General features: G+C 41.9%; 1 protein-coding gene across 1 annotated transcript in view; it reads left to right on the forward strand.

The window, feature by feature from the left end:
• ZNF772 (zinc finger protein 772) overlaps nucleotides 1–15383 on the forward strand; it is a 59490-nt gene that overhangs the window by 6824 nt on the left and 37283 nt on the right. The gene's annotated exons all lie outside the window — the stretch shown is intronic.

Consider the following 15383-nt stretch of genomic DNA (forward strand, 5'->3'; position numbering starts at 1 on the left):
AGCATTGTCCCATAAGGACTATTTTATTTCCCTCCCATGAAACTTAATATATTGTGTTTTTATTTTAATTAAGTTTAAAATCTTTTAAAATTTCTTTGTAAATTCCTACTTTGACATATGGCTCTTTTTAGAAATGTATTATTTAGTTTCCAAATATTTCATGTTTTTCTTTGTTTTTTTCTGGTAATTTATAATTTAATTCCATTTTAGAGCACATACCTTATGACTTGAATCATTTGCATTTATTGAAACTCTCTTTATTGCCCAGAATATGGCTATCTGTAAGATTTGCAGGTTCACCTGACATGTCTGTGTATTGTACTATTGTTAGGTGAAGGGTTCTGTAAGTGTCAAAGGTCAAGAAGCTAATAAGATTGTCTAAGTTTTCTGTATCCTGATTTTCTGTGTTTGGGAATTGTTTATATCAATTATTTGAAAATAATTGTTTATATATTTGAATGTAAAAGTAGATTTACCTATTTGTGCAGTTCTATCATTTTTTTCTTCATGTATTTTGATGCTGTTTTATTTGGTGAATAAATATTTCCTATTGCTATGTCCACTTAATGAGTTATCTTCTTTATCATTGCAACCCTCCTTATCTATGGCAGTATTCTTTGCCCTAAAATCTACCTTGTTTGATGTGATACAATTAACATGGTATAATTTTGATTGAACACTCAATTTTGCCTCTTTGGATATTGAAAACTTTTGTATTTCTCTTCTTTTTTTTTTTCTGTTACATTAAGTTACTTGGAAACAATATGATCTTTTAAGGCCTTGATTCCAAGCATTTTTATTCCCCATCTAATAAGGCAGAAGAATTTTATTTCCTGATGCCTCATGAATAATTTTGAACATTTCCATTCAAACTGGTTGGAACAGGAGTTCTCTGGTCTCCAAGCCTTAAGAGGATCCTTTCTGCTGATCTGATCCTTTCTGTTGGCTCTTTGGCTGTCCTCTGTGGGGTATTACATGCATATTCAGATCTGTACTTAGCTGAATATTTGGAAATGGCCTTGTGTGCATCTCTGGTTTCTTGTTCTGTGTTCTCTCTACCTTGGCAAGCCCAGATGCCAGCTTCTGACAAGTATATAGTGAGTCTGGGTCTCTGCCTGGGCTTTCCATCCTAGCACTAGAACCTAGAATTGATTTTCACAGTAACCTGGGGCAGCCCGTACAGAGGTGCATGCCTGTAATCCCAGTGGTTCGGGAGGCTAAGGCAGAAGAATTGCAAGTTCAAAGCCAGCCCTGCAACTTATTGAGGCCTGAACTCAGTGAGACCCTGTTTTAAAATAAAAAATAAATGGATAACATGTGTCTAAGCAATTCTTCCTCAGTAAACTGAAAATAAGAGAACAAAAATTGATCAAGGGGCTGGGGCTCAGTGGCAGAGTGCTTGCCTAGCACATGTAAGGCACTTAGTTGGATCCTTAAAACTGCATATAAAATAAACAAATAAAGGCATGCTGTTCATCTACAACTATAATATTTTTAATTGATTGAAAAATACCAATGACCAGGTTCACTCAGAAACAAATAGATAATCTGAAAAAACTCCTCTGCTAGATACTTGATTGATATTTCCAGATAATAGGCAAAGCTAATCTATGTGTAAATGTAAGTCTCCCCATCAAAAACTTCAAGATGGCTTCACTAATGGATTCTACAAAACACTTCATGAAGAAATAATTTGTATTCTATTAAACTCTTCCAAGAAATAAGGATAGAATACATTCCAAATATGTTGTGAAGTAATTATTACATGGATAACAAAACCAGTTAATGATATTAAAAGAAAACTAAAGGCCACTACAAGAAAGTAGGTGCCAAAAAAAAAAGCCAATAAAATTCTTAAAAAGATTTTCAGTAAATTAAATTGATGTATGTGTGTACACATGTAAACTGTAAGGTTGGTTTAACAATTGGAAATCTTAACATATGTTAAATAGAAAGTAAAGTGTGCTAAGAAATATAACTGGTTCTTTTTGGTTCAGGGTTTCAAAACTTTTAGGACTCTTCCAGAGGTTTGTCTTTCTTATGCTAATGAGGTGATTTACGGTGGGCTCCCATAATACAAGAATGGAGGCTGGTCACCAGAAAAGCCAACCAGGTGATTAGAGGGTTGAAACTGTACCAGACTGATCTTTGGGGAGGGAAGAGGGCCCAGAAGAGACTGAGGTCAGTCATGTGGTTATGATTTAACTAATCTTGACCATAAATGAGGCCCAGTCAACTCTAGACAGGAAGGCTTGGTTGCGTGTTGTGGGTGCTGAGTGTATTGGTAAACCAGGCTGTGACATACCCTGAATCCATAGGGAGAGGCCACGGAGTCTCCACATCTGGGACCGTCCCAGACCTTGCCCTATGTGTCTTTTCCATTTGGCTATTTCTGCATTTTGTCCTTTAAAACAAAATTGGAATCATAAATAGAGAATAGCACTTTTAGTGAGTTCTATAAGTCATTCTATCAAAGTTATCAAATTTAAGGGGGTCATGGAAATTCCCCAAATTACAGCTGTTGACCCAGAAGTACAGTTGGGCCCAGAGACTCACAGCTGACATCTGAAGTGAGTGCAATTTTGTGGAGAGGGAGCCATTGAACCTGCGGCCTTAGTTTGTCAGAGTGCCATCGACTCAATACCATGAGTTACCATCCTCCCTGATTTTCTACTGGCTCACACAATCAGTGCAGGGGGACTGGAGACTTTTTTTTTCTTTTTCCTTTTTTAAAATAAATCAATAAACCAATTCTAAAATCCACATGGAAATTCAAAGGACCTAAAAGAATCCTTAATAAATTATGGAAAGAAAAACAAATTTGAGAGATTCTGTCTGATTTTTAAGAATGCTTATAGTGCCATACCAATCAAAAGCATAGTATTGATTAGTATTGGAAGTATTGAAATAGTATTGAAAGGTTAGAGACAGCAAAGGAGAGAGTACAGAAATAGCCCCTACACATGTATTGTCAGTTTATTTTCAACATATTTTTAGTTTCAACTCAAAGTTTTCAATAAATTACTCTGAAAAACTACAACATCTGCTGGGAGCAATGGCACACACCTGTAATCCCAGGGGCACGGGAGGCTGAGGCAGAAGGATCACAAGTTCAAAATTAGCCAGGGGTGACCTTGCAAGGCCCGAAGCAACTCAGTGAGATCCTGTCTCTAAATAAAATATAAAAAAGGGAAGGGGATGCGGTTCAGTGGTTAAGGACCTTAGGTTCAACCCCCAGCACCCACTCCCCCAAATTTCAACATCCACACAAAAAATAAAGTAACAAAAAACCTCAACACCTGAATCTTTTACTAATTAACTTAAAATGAATTATAAATATTAAAGATTTAAAATATCCATCTCATTGAAGATGACATATGAGAAATACTCTGAATGTGGGTTAGACAAAGACTTTTCTAAATAAAGAATATAAAAATTACAATAAACTAGGGATTTATCAAAATTAAAAACTTCTTTAAAAGATATGTAAGAAAGTTAAAATACAGGGTATAGCATTTGAACTGGGGAAATATTTGCAAAATATATGGTAAATAAGTAATATCTTGATTTTAAATAACCTTTACAACAATAAGAAACAGCCCAATTTAACAAGCAAAGGGTGAAATTTTCAACATGTTTTATCACAGAAAGAGGGAGGGTAAGTGAGCATGTGAAGCTGAACACTGGTAGTCACTGGGGCAGCACACAATAAACCATGCTGAGGTGGCTGCACACACTCTCCTGAATGAATGAATTCCAAGCCTGCCCTCAAAGTTGTAAGACACCTGGAACTATACAATGTCTGTAGGAATGCAAAATGTTTAAAACTGCCTCTAAAAACATCTTTTTAATGGGGGGGGGAACTACTACAGCAAAAGACAGCTTTTTAAAATGTAAATTGGTGTTTTCTGTCTTTTTTTGAGGGGGGTGGGGCAGGAATTGAACTCAGGGCACTCAACTACTGAGCCACATCTCCCGAACTACTTTGTATTTTATTAGAGGCAGGGTCTCACTGAGTTGCTTAGCAGCTCGCCATTGCTGGGGCTGGCTTTGAACTTGAGATCCTCCTGTCTCAGCCTCCTGAGCTGCTGGGATGACAGGCCTGCCCAACTGTACCTGGCATAAATCGGCATTTTTTATAAAGCTAAACATGTATCTATTGTGTAACAGCTATCTAATCATATTAGAAAAGAGATATTATTTATAAATTCCTAATCAGGTAACATCCAGTTGCACCTTGGATTAAACCATCCTAAATGCACCAGAGCCCACCCTTTCAATAATAGCACTAAGTCTGTCTTCTTTCTCTGTGCCAGACTGTGGCTGTGTTTCTCAATGAATTCTTTAAGCTAATGCAGAATAGCCTCCAATATGAATGAAGTCTTGGAATCTGCTGTGATTTGATGTTCAGGACTGGCAGGAAACCATTTTAACTCTTGCTACTCTGGGAAATGTAGTGCAGGAAGAGTGGGCAGACTTATGCCACATCCTCTGTTGGGGAAGAGCCTCTGGAGCTCTGGAGCAACCAGCAATCTGGCAGCCCAGGCCGCATCGACATTCTAGTTGGGACCCACACTTTAGTGTATGGAATTATCTTTCAAGTATGCAACTTCAGAACCCAAGGTACTATTTATATTCAGCTACAGTATGCCAATAAAATATTCAGGGATGGCAAGGTCCAAATAAACAGAAACACTGGGGAACACACAGTGTGGCAGGGTCCAGTATTAGCTATTCACAGGTCAATGTGGGCATGAATTCTCCAACTGTTTTGGTGATTGCATAAATACATGCAGAGTTGGGTAAAGTAACATGACTGTCATGAGATATTTTATGTAAATCTTTAAAGGTTAAAAAGAAAGTGGTAAACCTAACAGAAATTGCTAGGGGTTGTTACTGCAAGACACTTGACAGAGAGGTAAAATCTCATTTTTACTTGCAACCAAGTCTTCTAGAAAGTTGCATTTAAAATAAAACAAACACCAAAAGATAAGTGCATTTCAACTTTCCACTAAATTAATGTTTAATATCTTTTTATTTATACTTAGAACTTTGCTATCAAATAAATCCATCATTTATATTTAATCTGGTATACATTAAGGTAATGTGAAAAATATTTCAGAGAATTTTTACTTAAAATACAATAGTTTTTTTTAGTGGGGAATGGCTCCTGGGGATTGAACTCGGGGACACTCAACCACTGAGCCACATCCCCAGTCCTTTTTCATATTTTATTTAGAAACAGGGTCTCACTGAGTTGCTTAGCACCTTGCTGTTGTTGAGGCTGGCTTTAAACTCACAACCCTCCTACCTCAGCCTCCTGAGCTGCTGGGATTACAGGTATGCCCCACTTGCCCCTAGCTAAAATACAGTTTTTATAGTAAATTTGCACAGGATATGTGACATTTTACTAGAAAAAAAATTAAGAGATAAAAATCAATGTGAGTTTGGAAATGTAGCAAAATTTAAAGTCTATAATACCTGTATAAAATAAACATTATTGGCATTTTCAAGACAAAACTTATAGTTACAGAATTTATATAGGTAAATAAAAAGTACTTACATAATCCTTGTGATTCTCTCTAGTAAAGGATGAGGATATTCAGAGGAACAATGAATCTACTCAATTTTCTAGAGAGAAGTAGATCTTTACTCATTCTCCAGTATTTAAATTATATCCAAACTTTTAAACACTACATGAAATTAGCTAACAAAATATTTTGTAAATAACTTAGATACTTTATGTTGGCCATAGTAATTTGTATTCTTTGAAGATTTATGTAATATGTTTTAATTTAATGCATCATAATTATGATTTGACATCTTAATTAAATACATTCATTATTCTGACTAAATAGTTTATAGATAATTTTTATATGAAGCACTGCCATTTCCAGCTTCACATACTTCTGTTCTCTCCGTGTCTCTTGGACGTCCCTCAGTCCCATGAGGCCATACAGGATTTCTTACTTGAGGCCCCTCAAGGAGATCTGTCCTGTGCAAGAAGCACCAGAACCAAATTCTGTGTCCAAACTATCTGTAAGATCTTCCGTGATTCTTCATGATTCAATGTGAGAAGTTCCCTACATCACTGAGCTCAAACTTTTCCCCCATTAACCTACTTTAAGGTTTCCTGGACTTGATCATGAAAGTGACACAGTTAGACTGAGTGTTCCTCGTGTCAATTATATACAGTGTTTGTTCTAACTCTCTGCCAAGACCCATGTGGTCAGGCACATCACTGCCCATGCCCCTCTTAGCATCATAGATTAGTAGCACTTAATAGCTTCTGAACTTTAGCTCATGTTGAACTCCATGAATACAACAGACGTGGTAACAAGATGCAGAAAACCAGTTTTAACTCATCAGCTGTAACCCTTATGACATCCACTTGCACAAGACAACTTAAAGATGTTTTGAAAAAATGTGCCATATTTACTGTAGGTAGATAGTGAGTTCTTCCTCAGCCTGTAGGCAAAGCAGAATCGAAAGACATGGATATCACTGATGATGCCTGAACATATCTGTATAAAACAAGCATTATCGGCATTTCCAGACAAAACTTACACTTGCAGAATCTAAGACACATCTGGGGGCTGAACTCCTGGAAACATGAGGATAAAATCACAGAGCTGTTCACTATCCACTGGCCTAAATTTGCAAACAGAGGTATCCAGATATCCAAGACAGTATAGAATGAACAGAAAACAAAAAGTGAGCTCACTGAGATTATGAGGGTGCATGTGGCTCTGGCCTCATGGGATGGCCTAGAGGAGAGTCTATACCCACGAATGTGTTAGACTTGTGGCTTGTGTTTGGAACATAGGGACTGTGGAGTCACTGGCCCAAACCATAAAACCCATAAATACAGGATCGTGTATGAGTTAAAATCCCTGTCATTTGCCAAGAACAGTCTCTGTAACTTTTTTGTTTTTAATTTTTAAATTTCTTTTATTCATGAGAGTAGATTGCATTTATGCTTTTTGATATATCATACATAGATTGGATATTTTTTCTCATTTTTCTGAGTGTACATGTTATGGAATTATATTGATCATGAAGTCACATATATACATGTGACTTCATGATCAATATAATTCTATCAGGAATAGTATCTGTTTTATTCTACTATCTTTCCTATCCTCACATCCTCTCCCCTCCCCTCCCCTCCCTTTACTTCCCTCTACCTAATCTAAGGTAATGCTATTTCCTCTAGAGCTCCCCACTTTATTGTGAATTAGCATCTGCATGTTGGAGAAAACATTCAGTCTTTGGTTTCGGGGGATTGACTTTTTTCACTTAGCATGATATTCTCCAACTCCATCCATTTACTGGCAAAGGCCATAATTTCATTCTTCTTAAAGCTGAGTAATATTCCATTGAACACAGATACCACATTTTCTTTATCCACACATCTATTGAAGGACCCCTAGGTTGGTTCCATGGTTTAGCTATTGTGAATTGATTGAGTTTCTATAAACATTGACATGGCTGCATTACTGTACTATGCTGATTTAAGTCCTTTGGGTGTAAACCAAGGATTGAGATAGCTGGGTCAAATGGTGGTTTCATTCCAAGTTTTCTAAGGAATCTCCATACTGGTTTCTAGAGTGGTCGCACCAATTTGCAGTCCCACCAGCCATGTGCGAGTGTCATTTTCCCCCACATTCTTGCAAACATTTATTGTTGCCTCTAATCTTGATGATTGCCATCTGACAGCAGTGAGATAGGAAAGAAAACTTCAGACTGATATTGTCGCGACCCCTTGCCCGCAAGGAAGACGCAACAACAGGAATCTTCTTTCAGCCGTTTATTCAGGCCCCTGATGTTTCTTCTTCTCTCTCTCGGACGCCCCTCCCAGCCTTAATAAAGCATCCCAAGCCCCAATGCGAAGCTGCTACGTGGAGCTTTCTCATAGGGTGTCAAAACATCACGTGCCAACTCTCCCAAATAAGGAGTTGTTTGTCACAGACCACAGCGGAGCCAGCGCCATCTTGTAATGGCGACCACAGTCCGAAGAAACGGCTCACCACAGTTCCCCCTTTTGTTTTCTAAGAACAACACAGGAGAGAGTAGAGGTCCTATCCCACTGTGCAGAAGTGGCTGCATAGTATGGCTCAGCCCCAAGGAGGCGCCTTCCCCAGATCTGAGGCCATATCAGCCGACGCTTTTCTCCATGGGACGGGGCGTGGACGCGTCTAACCCGCATACAATAGGACATGCTCTCCTTGAGGTCCACTTCAAGGATCACTCAAGTGCAGTGCCTTGCCTCGCATCCTGTATCGTGACGATGGTGGACGAAGGGGGATAGCTAAGGCTGAACTGTGGCTGTATAGAAATACAACGATAAACAAGTTGATAACACCCTAAAAGAAAGGCACGGGTCTTAAGGCGATAGAAAAGCACTAGTGTGGAAACCCATCTGCGTGCAATGGTAGGAAAGCTGGCAGAGTGCAAGGGCTTTCCAACACTAAGAGAATAACAAGGAAAGACATGTCGATCCCAGTGCAATGTCCGTAAGACTTGGGGTGCGACGACCATGTCAAAGATTTACTGTTTAATTTGCGCAAGCCAAACTTGAGGTGAGTTGCCATTTTCTAAAGCTGCAAGAGCTTGTATGATCATAGCTTTATCGTGAGCATTGCGGGCCTTGAGGCGACAGAGAAACCACAAGCAGAGAACCATACCGAAGCAACACATTGCACCAAAAATGCCTACCCCCACCCACTCTTTAAAAAAGGAAAAGGCAGAGGATATCCAATCGGTGAATTGACCCAAAGTTACGGGATCGACATGGGTACTGTTCAAGACAGCTATCTGGGTTAGTTGAGACTGGATCATGTCTTCCGCTGCCATGGACCAATTTCCGGCCAAGTATTCGCCAATGATACGGGAGGCATTCCTGGAATCATTAAATCTGACAGAGGTTATACATAAATGTGCACGTTGGTCAACACAGCCCAAAAGCACCAAATCAGCCAATTCTTCTACCTGAGCTTGGAGTAAATCTATTCTTTGGTTGGCAGCTAAAATCCCTGACAAAATATGTTGATTAATTGTATTCTGGGATTCAAGTATGGTGGAAGTTTGTTGAACAACTTGATTAATGGTGGCAGCAGTCTGCACTTGATTGGCCATGGCCACTCTGGCCGTGACCGCTGCAGCAGCAGATACCGCCACGGCTGTCACTATAGCAGCTGTGATTCCAAAATCCCTGCGGACTCTAAGTAGCTCAACAATGGGGAATTCGTCAGGGTCCGCAGTGACTGGGATTGGGACAAAAGTTGGAATTTTCATAACCACCGCTACAGTCCAAGAACCATTCCAACACTCAGATAAGAGACAGGTAACTTTAGAACAATCCAGCACCCCTGACGAGGTGTCATTAGCCAAAAGGAGTAAGAACGGAGATTGGACACAGACCATTGCAGGGGGCAATGTGGCATTATGTAACAGAGAGTTGAACGAAACAGATGTAAGTCTTTTACCTCGTTCACTCTCCCTAACAGTGCCAGAAACATTAGCCAGCCAACTTTTGGCTCCCAGCAATTGAGCCAGTGCAGAAATATCAGCTGAAGCCCCCTTTTCATTGGAGATCAGCCATTGAAACCAGGACCAACCCACTCCTGTAGAGGAGTTGACACTGTTGTTAAAGTTATAAACATACCTCTTAAGAGAGGGGGAAAGGGAGAAACCTTTAGCAACTTGACGTTGCTCCCAAGAATGATCCTGACAAGGCGTAAATGTTGGGGGGAAACCAAGATTAGGGGTACAGTAAGGAGAGGCCTTAAAATGGGTGGCATTATAAAGACTATTAGAAGAAGGAGGCACTGGGATTAGTACCTCGGAGATAATAGCCAAGGTAGTTGTGTTTAAAGCAGAGCTATTTGCGGGGGTTCCTGAGCCTGTTTGTTCCCCTGAGACTACTTGGCTCAGCACAGCACTGAGAATGCTCCCTGAAACCTGACTGGACCGCAATGGGTCCTCCCAGTTAGTCAAATTCTTGGTCTTAAGACTAATACAATGAGTGTTCCCAAGGCTGAAACAAAAAACTCCTGTGAGATTAACTTGAGATTGATTAAAAATGCTATCCACGTCCCCTCTAGGAGAGGCACAGGGAGCAGACATCTCACATGAGGTAGAGAAAAGAGTGGGGAGGACACTAGAATTACCATGAACCGGCATTGGCATTGGCCAAGCCCGTGCCACTGCCCACCACTGCATTGGTGTCATCTGTGTCATCGGCATCAGCACCAGAGCCAGAGCACTTAGCAGAATGAAGATCCTCATCACGGGATTGCTGTGGTATTTCCTGTTGCTGGTTAGCCGACGTCAAGACTCTTCTTGTCAGGCGTTCAGGGACCCACAACGGTTCCGTGCGATCCTGGGGAAAAACACATACAGATCCTCGTGCCCATGTCAGCACGGGGTCGGGGCCGTTCCATTGGCCCGTAAGAACATCTTTTCACTTAACATAGCCAATCACAGAGGGCTGAGGGGACACATGTCTATCGGCCGCAGAGCGATCATGAATATCCAAATTCAAAAAATTAATGGTAAAGAGAGCTAAGGACAGGCGTTCTTTAGGAGTATGTTCAGCACCTATTCCCCCCTTTTGTTTATGTAAAGTTTCCTTTAAGGTGCGATGAGCACGCTCAACAATGCCTTGCCCTTGAGGATTGTAAGGCAAACCATGAGTAAGTTGCACTCCCATAGTAGAACAAAAAGATGTAAATTGTCTTCCAGTATAAGCAGGTCCATTATCAGTCTTAAGGGACGTAGGTGCACCCCACGCCGCCCAGGCCTCCAGGCAATGAGTAATGACATTACGTGCCTTTTCTCCCGATAAAGCAGAAGCATGAATAATTCCAGAGTACGTATCAACAGAAACATGGACATACTTGAGGCTACCAAAGTCAGGTATGTGTGTCACATCCATTTGCCAGACAACCAATGGCTTCAATCCCCGTGGGTTCACTCCATAAGTAGGGGGATGAAGAAATGTGACACAATGGGGACAGTGTAATACTATCTGCCGAGCATCTGCTCTTGAAATAGAAAAACGCCTGCGCAGTGTTAAAGCATTAACATGAAAATTTTGGTGAAACAATTTAGCCTCCTCTAAGGAGGAAGCCAAACAGATCAACTGACCTCTAGTGGCTGAGTCCGCACAGGCATTACCCTGCGATAACGGACCAGGAAGAGAGGTGTGAGCCCGGATGTGCACTGGATAAAAAGGAGCAGTGCGGCCACGGATAAGCTGTTGAAGCTGATTAAAGTAAGCAGATACATTACGGGCATCACTAATAGCTCCCACAGCCTCCAGGATTTGTAGTGCTTGCACCACATAGATGGAGTCCGAAATGAGATTAAAGGGAAAAGAACACTGTTTAAAAACCTCAATAACAATTTGTAGTTCTACCCATTGTGGATTTCCAGGAGCAAATTGATGCTGGACAGGGGGAGAATCATTAATTACATAAGCTCCCATTCCAGACTTGGAACCATCAGTAAAAATGTTAACAGCCCCCGGAATGGGACTGGATGAAGTTACTTTAGGGAAAATGATAGGATGTTCTTTAACAAAATGGAGTAACGGATGAGAAGGGTAATGATTATCAATATCCCCTTGAAACGAGCAACATAGAATAGCCCAGTTATCTAGAGTAGCACACAAGACACTAAGTTGAGCTTTAGTGTAGGGTATAATAAGAGAAGAAGGTGATTGTCCGAAAAATTGAATGCTTTGTTGAATCCCTTTAAGTGCTAATGCTGCAACAGCATCAGGATAATATTCTAAGGATTTTCCTGGGGATACATGTGGGTGAATCCATAGCAAAGGTCCATCTTGCCACAGTACTCCAGTAGGCTGCCGCATAGTGGCAAGCACACATAACTGGAAAGGTTTATCACTCTGGAGCCTGCATAAAGTAGCATGTTGTATAGCTTCTTCTACTGTCATAAGGGCCGCTCTAGCCTCTTTGGTGAGGCTACGAGGGGAAGTAAGATCTGGATCACCCCTAAGAGTAGCATACAAAGGCTGTAGCATAACATTAGAAATATGTAAATATCCTCGTATCCAATTAATATCTCCCAGCAGTTTTTGAAAATCATTTAGAGTTTGGAGATCCTGAGCTCGTATGGTGATTTTCTGTGGTCGTAATTTGTCACACCCAATTGTTGCTCCCAAATACTTAATAGAATCCCCTGTTTGAATCTTTTCAGGTGCGATATGCAGTCCATATTGAGCTAACAACTTCACTAGGTCTTTATAGGCCTCATGAACTGTCTGCTCTGATTTAGCAGCCAATAATACATCATCCATATAATGAATGATCTTGATGGAGGAATACTTTTGTCTGAGAGGTGCGAGTGTCTTCCCCACATACATCTGACACATCGTGGGACTATTAGCCATTCCCTGCAGCAACACTACCCACTCAAACCTTTGATCTGGTTCCTCGTGGTTACACGAGGGAAGGGTGAAGGCAAAACGCTGCGAGTCTTTAGGATGCAAAGGAATAGAAAAGAAACAGTCTTTAATGTCAATAACAATAATGTGCCAACCCTGAGGAACCGAGGAGAGCAGAGGCAGCCCTCTTTGAATGGGCCCCATAAGTTGCATTTGAGCATTAACTGCTCGTAGATCATGCAGTAGGCGCCACTTCCCTGATTTTTTCTTAATGACAAATATGGGAGTATTCCATGGAGAAGTAGAAGGCTGGATGTGACCCAAGTCAAGTTGTTCTTTAACTAGAGCATGGGCTGCTGCCAATTTAACCGAGGGAAGAGGCCACTGAGGCACCCAAACAGGCTCCTCGGTGAGCCATGTTATGGGTATTTGAGCCCCAGCGGCCCCTAGGAAAAACCCAGACCAAATCTGTCAAGCTTTTGATGACCTTGTACAGGATGCTTACGTCCCTGTAAATGTTTTCCTAGTCCTAGACCTGGCCTATACCCCATATTTTGCATAATCTGTTGAGACACTGGGGAATAGTCATTACTAAGAGTGAACCCCATGTCTTTCATCAGATCACGGCCCCATAGAGAGATAGGTAAATCAAGTACATAAGGCTGAAAGGTACCATTATGTCCTTCTGGATCCTTCCAGGCTAGATGTCTACAGCTGATCTGAGGGGCCTGGGCATATCCAAGTCCTCTCAAGGATTGATCAGAAGTCTGCACTGGCCATCCCTTAGACCAGTCCCTAAGTGCTATAATACTACGGTCTGCTCCGGTATCCAGCAATCCCACAATAGATTTACCTTCTATGCTTAATTCCAAAGTGGGGCGATTGCTCATATCTAGTGACAAATAGGCACAATTCCCTCCGGTGGTACCAATCTCATTCCCTGTCCGTGACCTTGAATCAGCAGGGAAGTGATTATGTAAGCTAGGCAAAATTAGCAATTGAGCAATCCGATCCCCTGGGGAGATGGACACAATGCCCCTTGGAGCTTCCACCATAACCTTTATTATCCCTACAGTATCAGGACTTATGACTCCGGGGAAAACATGAAGACCTTGTAAAATAGAGGATGCACGTCCAATTAGCAAACCTACAGTGCCAGGTGGTAGAGGCCCTGTAAACTCAGTTTCCACCAATTGGACTCCCATCTTAGGTGTTAATACGAGTCTGGAGGTGGAACAGAGGTCCAATCCCGCGGCACCTGTAGTGGCTCTCCGCGTTTCATGGGATGGCGTAGAGATGGCCATGTCTCGGGTTCGGGTGTGACATTCTCCACTGCCCCATATATTTGTGGGCCCTGGGGTCGAGGGCCCCGTCGGCCGTTTTTTGGCCCAGCTGAAATAGGCTGTCCATGGATGTCCCTCACTGATCTACACTCTCTTGCCCAATGCTTCCCCTTTTTGCATCTTGGACACAACCCCGGTAGACGAAGGCCATTGGAAAGGCCACCGTGAGAAGGTCCAGTAAAATTGTCTTTTTTGGAATTGTCTTTTTTGGGACATTCACGTCTAACATGACCGGGTTGACCACAATGGAAGCATGTTCCGGCGGCAGGACCGCCCCCTTTTGTAATCCGAAGGACAGCAGCTGCAAGACCTGCATTAGTTAAAGGTCCTCCAATCTCTCTACACACCTTCATCCATGCTTCTATGCCTTTGTTCTTATAAGGAGCGATTGCTGCTTTACATTCCTTGGTGCATTGCTCAAAGACCAATTGCTTGACAAGGGGCATGGCTCTATCAGGATCCCCAAAAATCTTTCCAGCGGCGTCCACCATCCTTGCTACAAAGTCTGAAAAGGGTTCTGTAGGGCCTTGTATAATCTTAGTCAAATTACCAGATACCTCTCCTCTATTTGGAAGTGACTTCCATGCCCGAATGCAAATGTTATTAATTTGATCATATACCTCAAGAGGGAATCCCGTCTGTTGATTAGCAAATCTACCTTGCCCCAAAAGCATGTCCTTATCCCAATGAGGGTGTCCCGCCGCATGGTTTTGGGCGGCCTGCTCTATTGCGCCCTCTAGCACAAATGCTCTCCAGTCCAAATATTTACCTGGGGAAACACAAGCCCGAACAAGGCTAGCCCAATCAGAGGGAGTCATACAGTATCTAGACAGACTCTCCACCTGAGTTAGTGTGAAGGCGGCATCCACCCCATAAGTGCGCACAGACTCCGCCAGAGTCTTCACAATTTTGAAATCTAAAGGCTCATGGAATCTTCCCCTATTATCATCCTGAAAAATTGGATAAGCAAGACCCATCTCAGCGTTAACAGCCCTCCATGTTTGAGCATGGAAAGCTCTCCCCGAAACACCCCCGCCATACGGCGGTGGATCCGGAGGATCACATTTCTTGAGCTCCTGTTTATTTTTGTTCCCTTCTCCTATAGCTAAACTCCCTAGCTGGCGAGACAGCCTCCCAAGCTCCTCCTCCTCATCCTCCTCTTCCTCTGACCCACTTTCACATGGGGGTGTGCGCAGCGCACTGAGATCTGGATACAATCGTCTCTTCCCCTGTTTCACGCTCCGCACACTTCCATCCTCCCGAGATACCTCACTTCCTGCATCTGGATACAATCGTCTCTTCCCCTGTTTCACGCTCCGCACACTTCCATCCTCCCGAGATACCTCACTTCCTGCCGTCTCCGATTTCTCCTCATGTAATTGTTCTAGAACTTCCTGTCCTTTAGTAAGTGCTTCCTGACATCTGCCATCTGTGAGGCAACTACGGACCATTTTCCAAAGGGGTATCACCCCGCCCTCTAATATGCCCTGCTCAGAAGCAAAGTCAAGATCTTTGCCTAATTTATCCCAACTAGGTATAGTAAGACTGCCCGAAAATGCAAACCACGGTGCAGCAATATCCAACTTCTGTAAAAATCTTTGTAAAGTTCTATGTTTCACTTCCAGGCC

This window comes from Spermophilus citellus (assembly GCF_964194105.1).
Source record: "Spermophilus citellus genome assembly, chromosome: 18".
NCBI classification, from domain to species: Eukaryota; Metazoa; Chordata; class Mammalia; order Rodentia; family Sciuridae; genus Spermophilus; species Spermophilus citellus.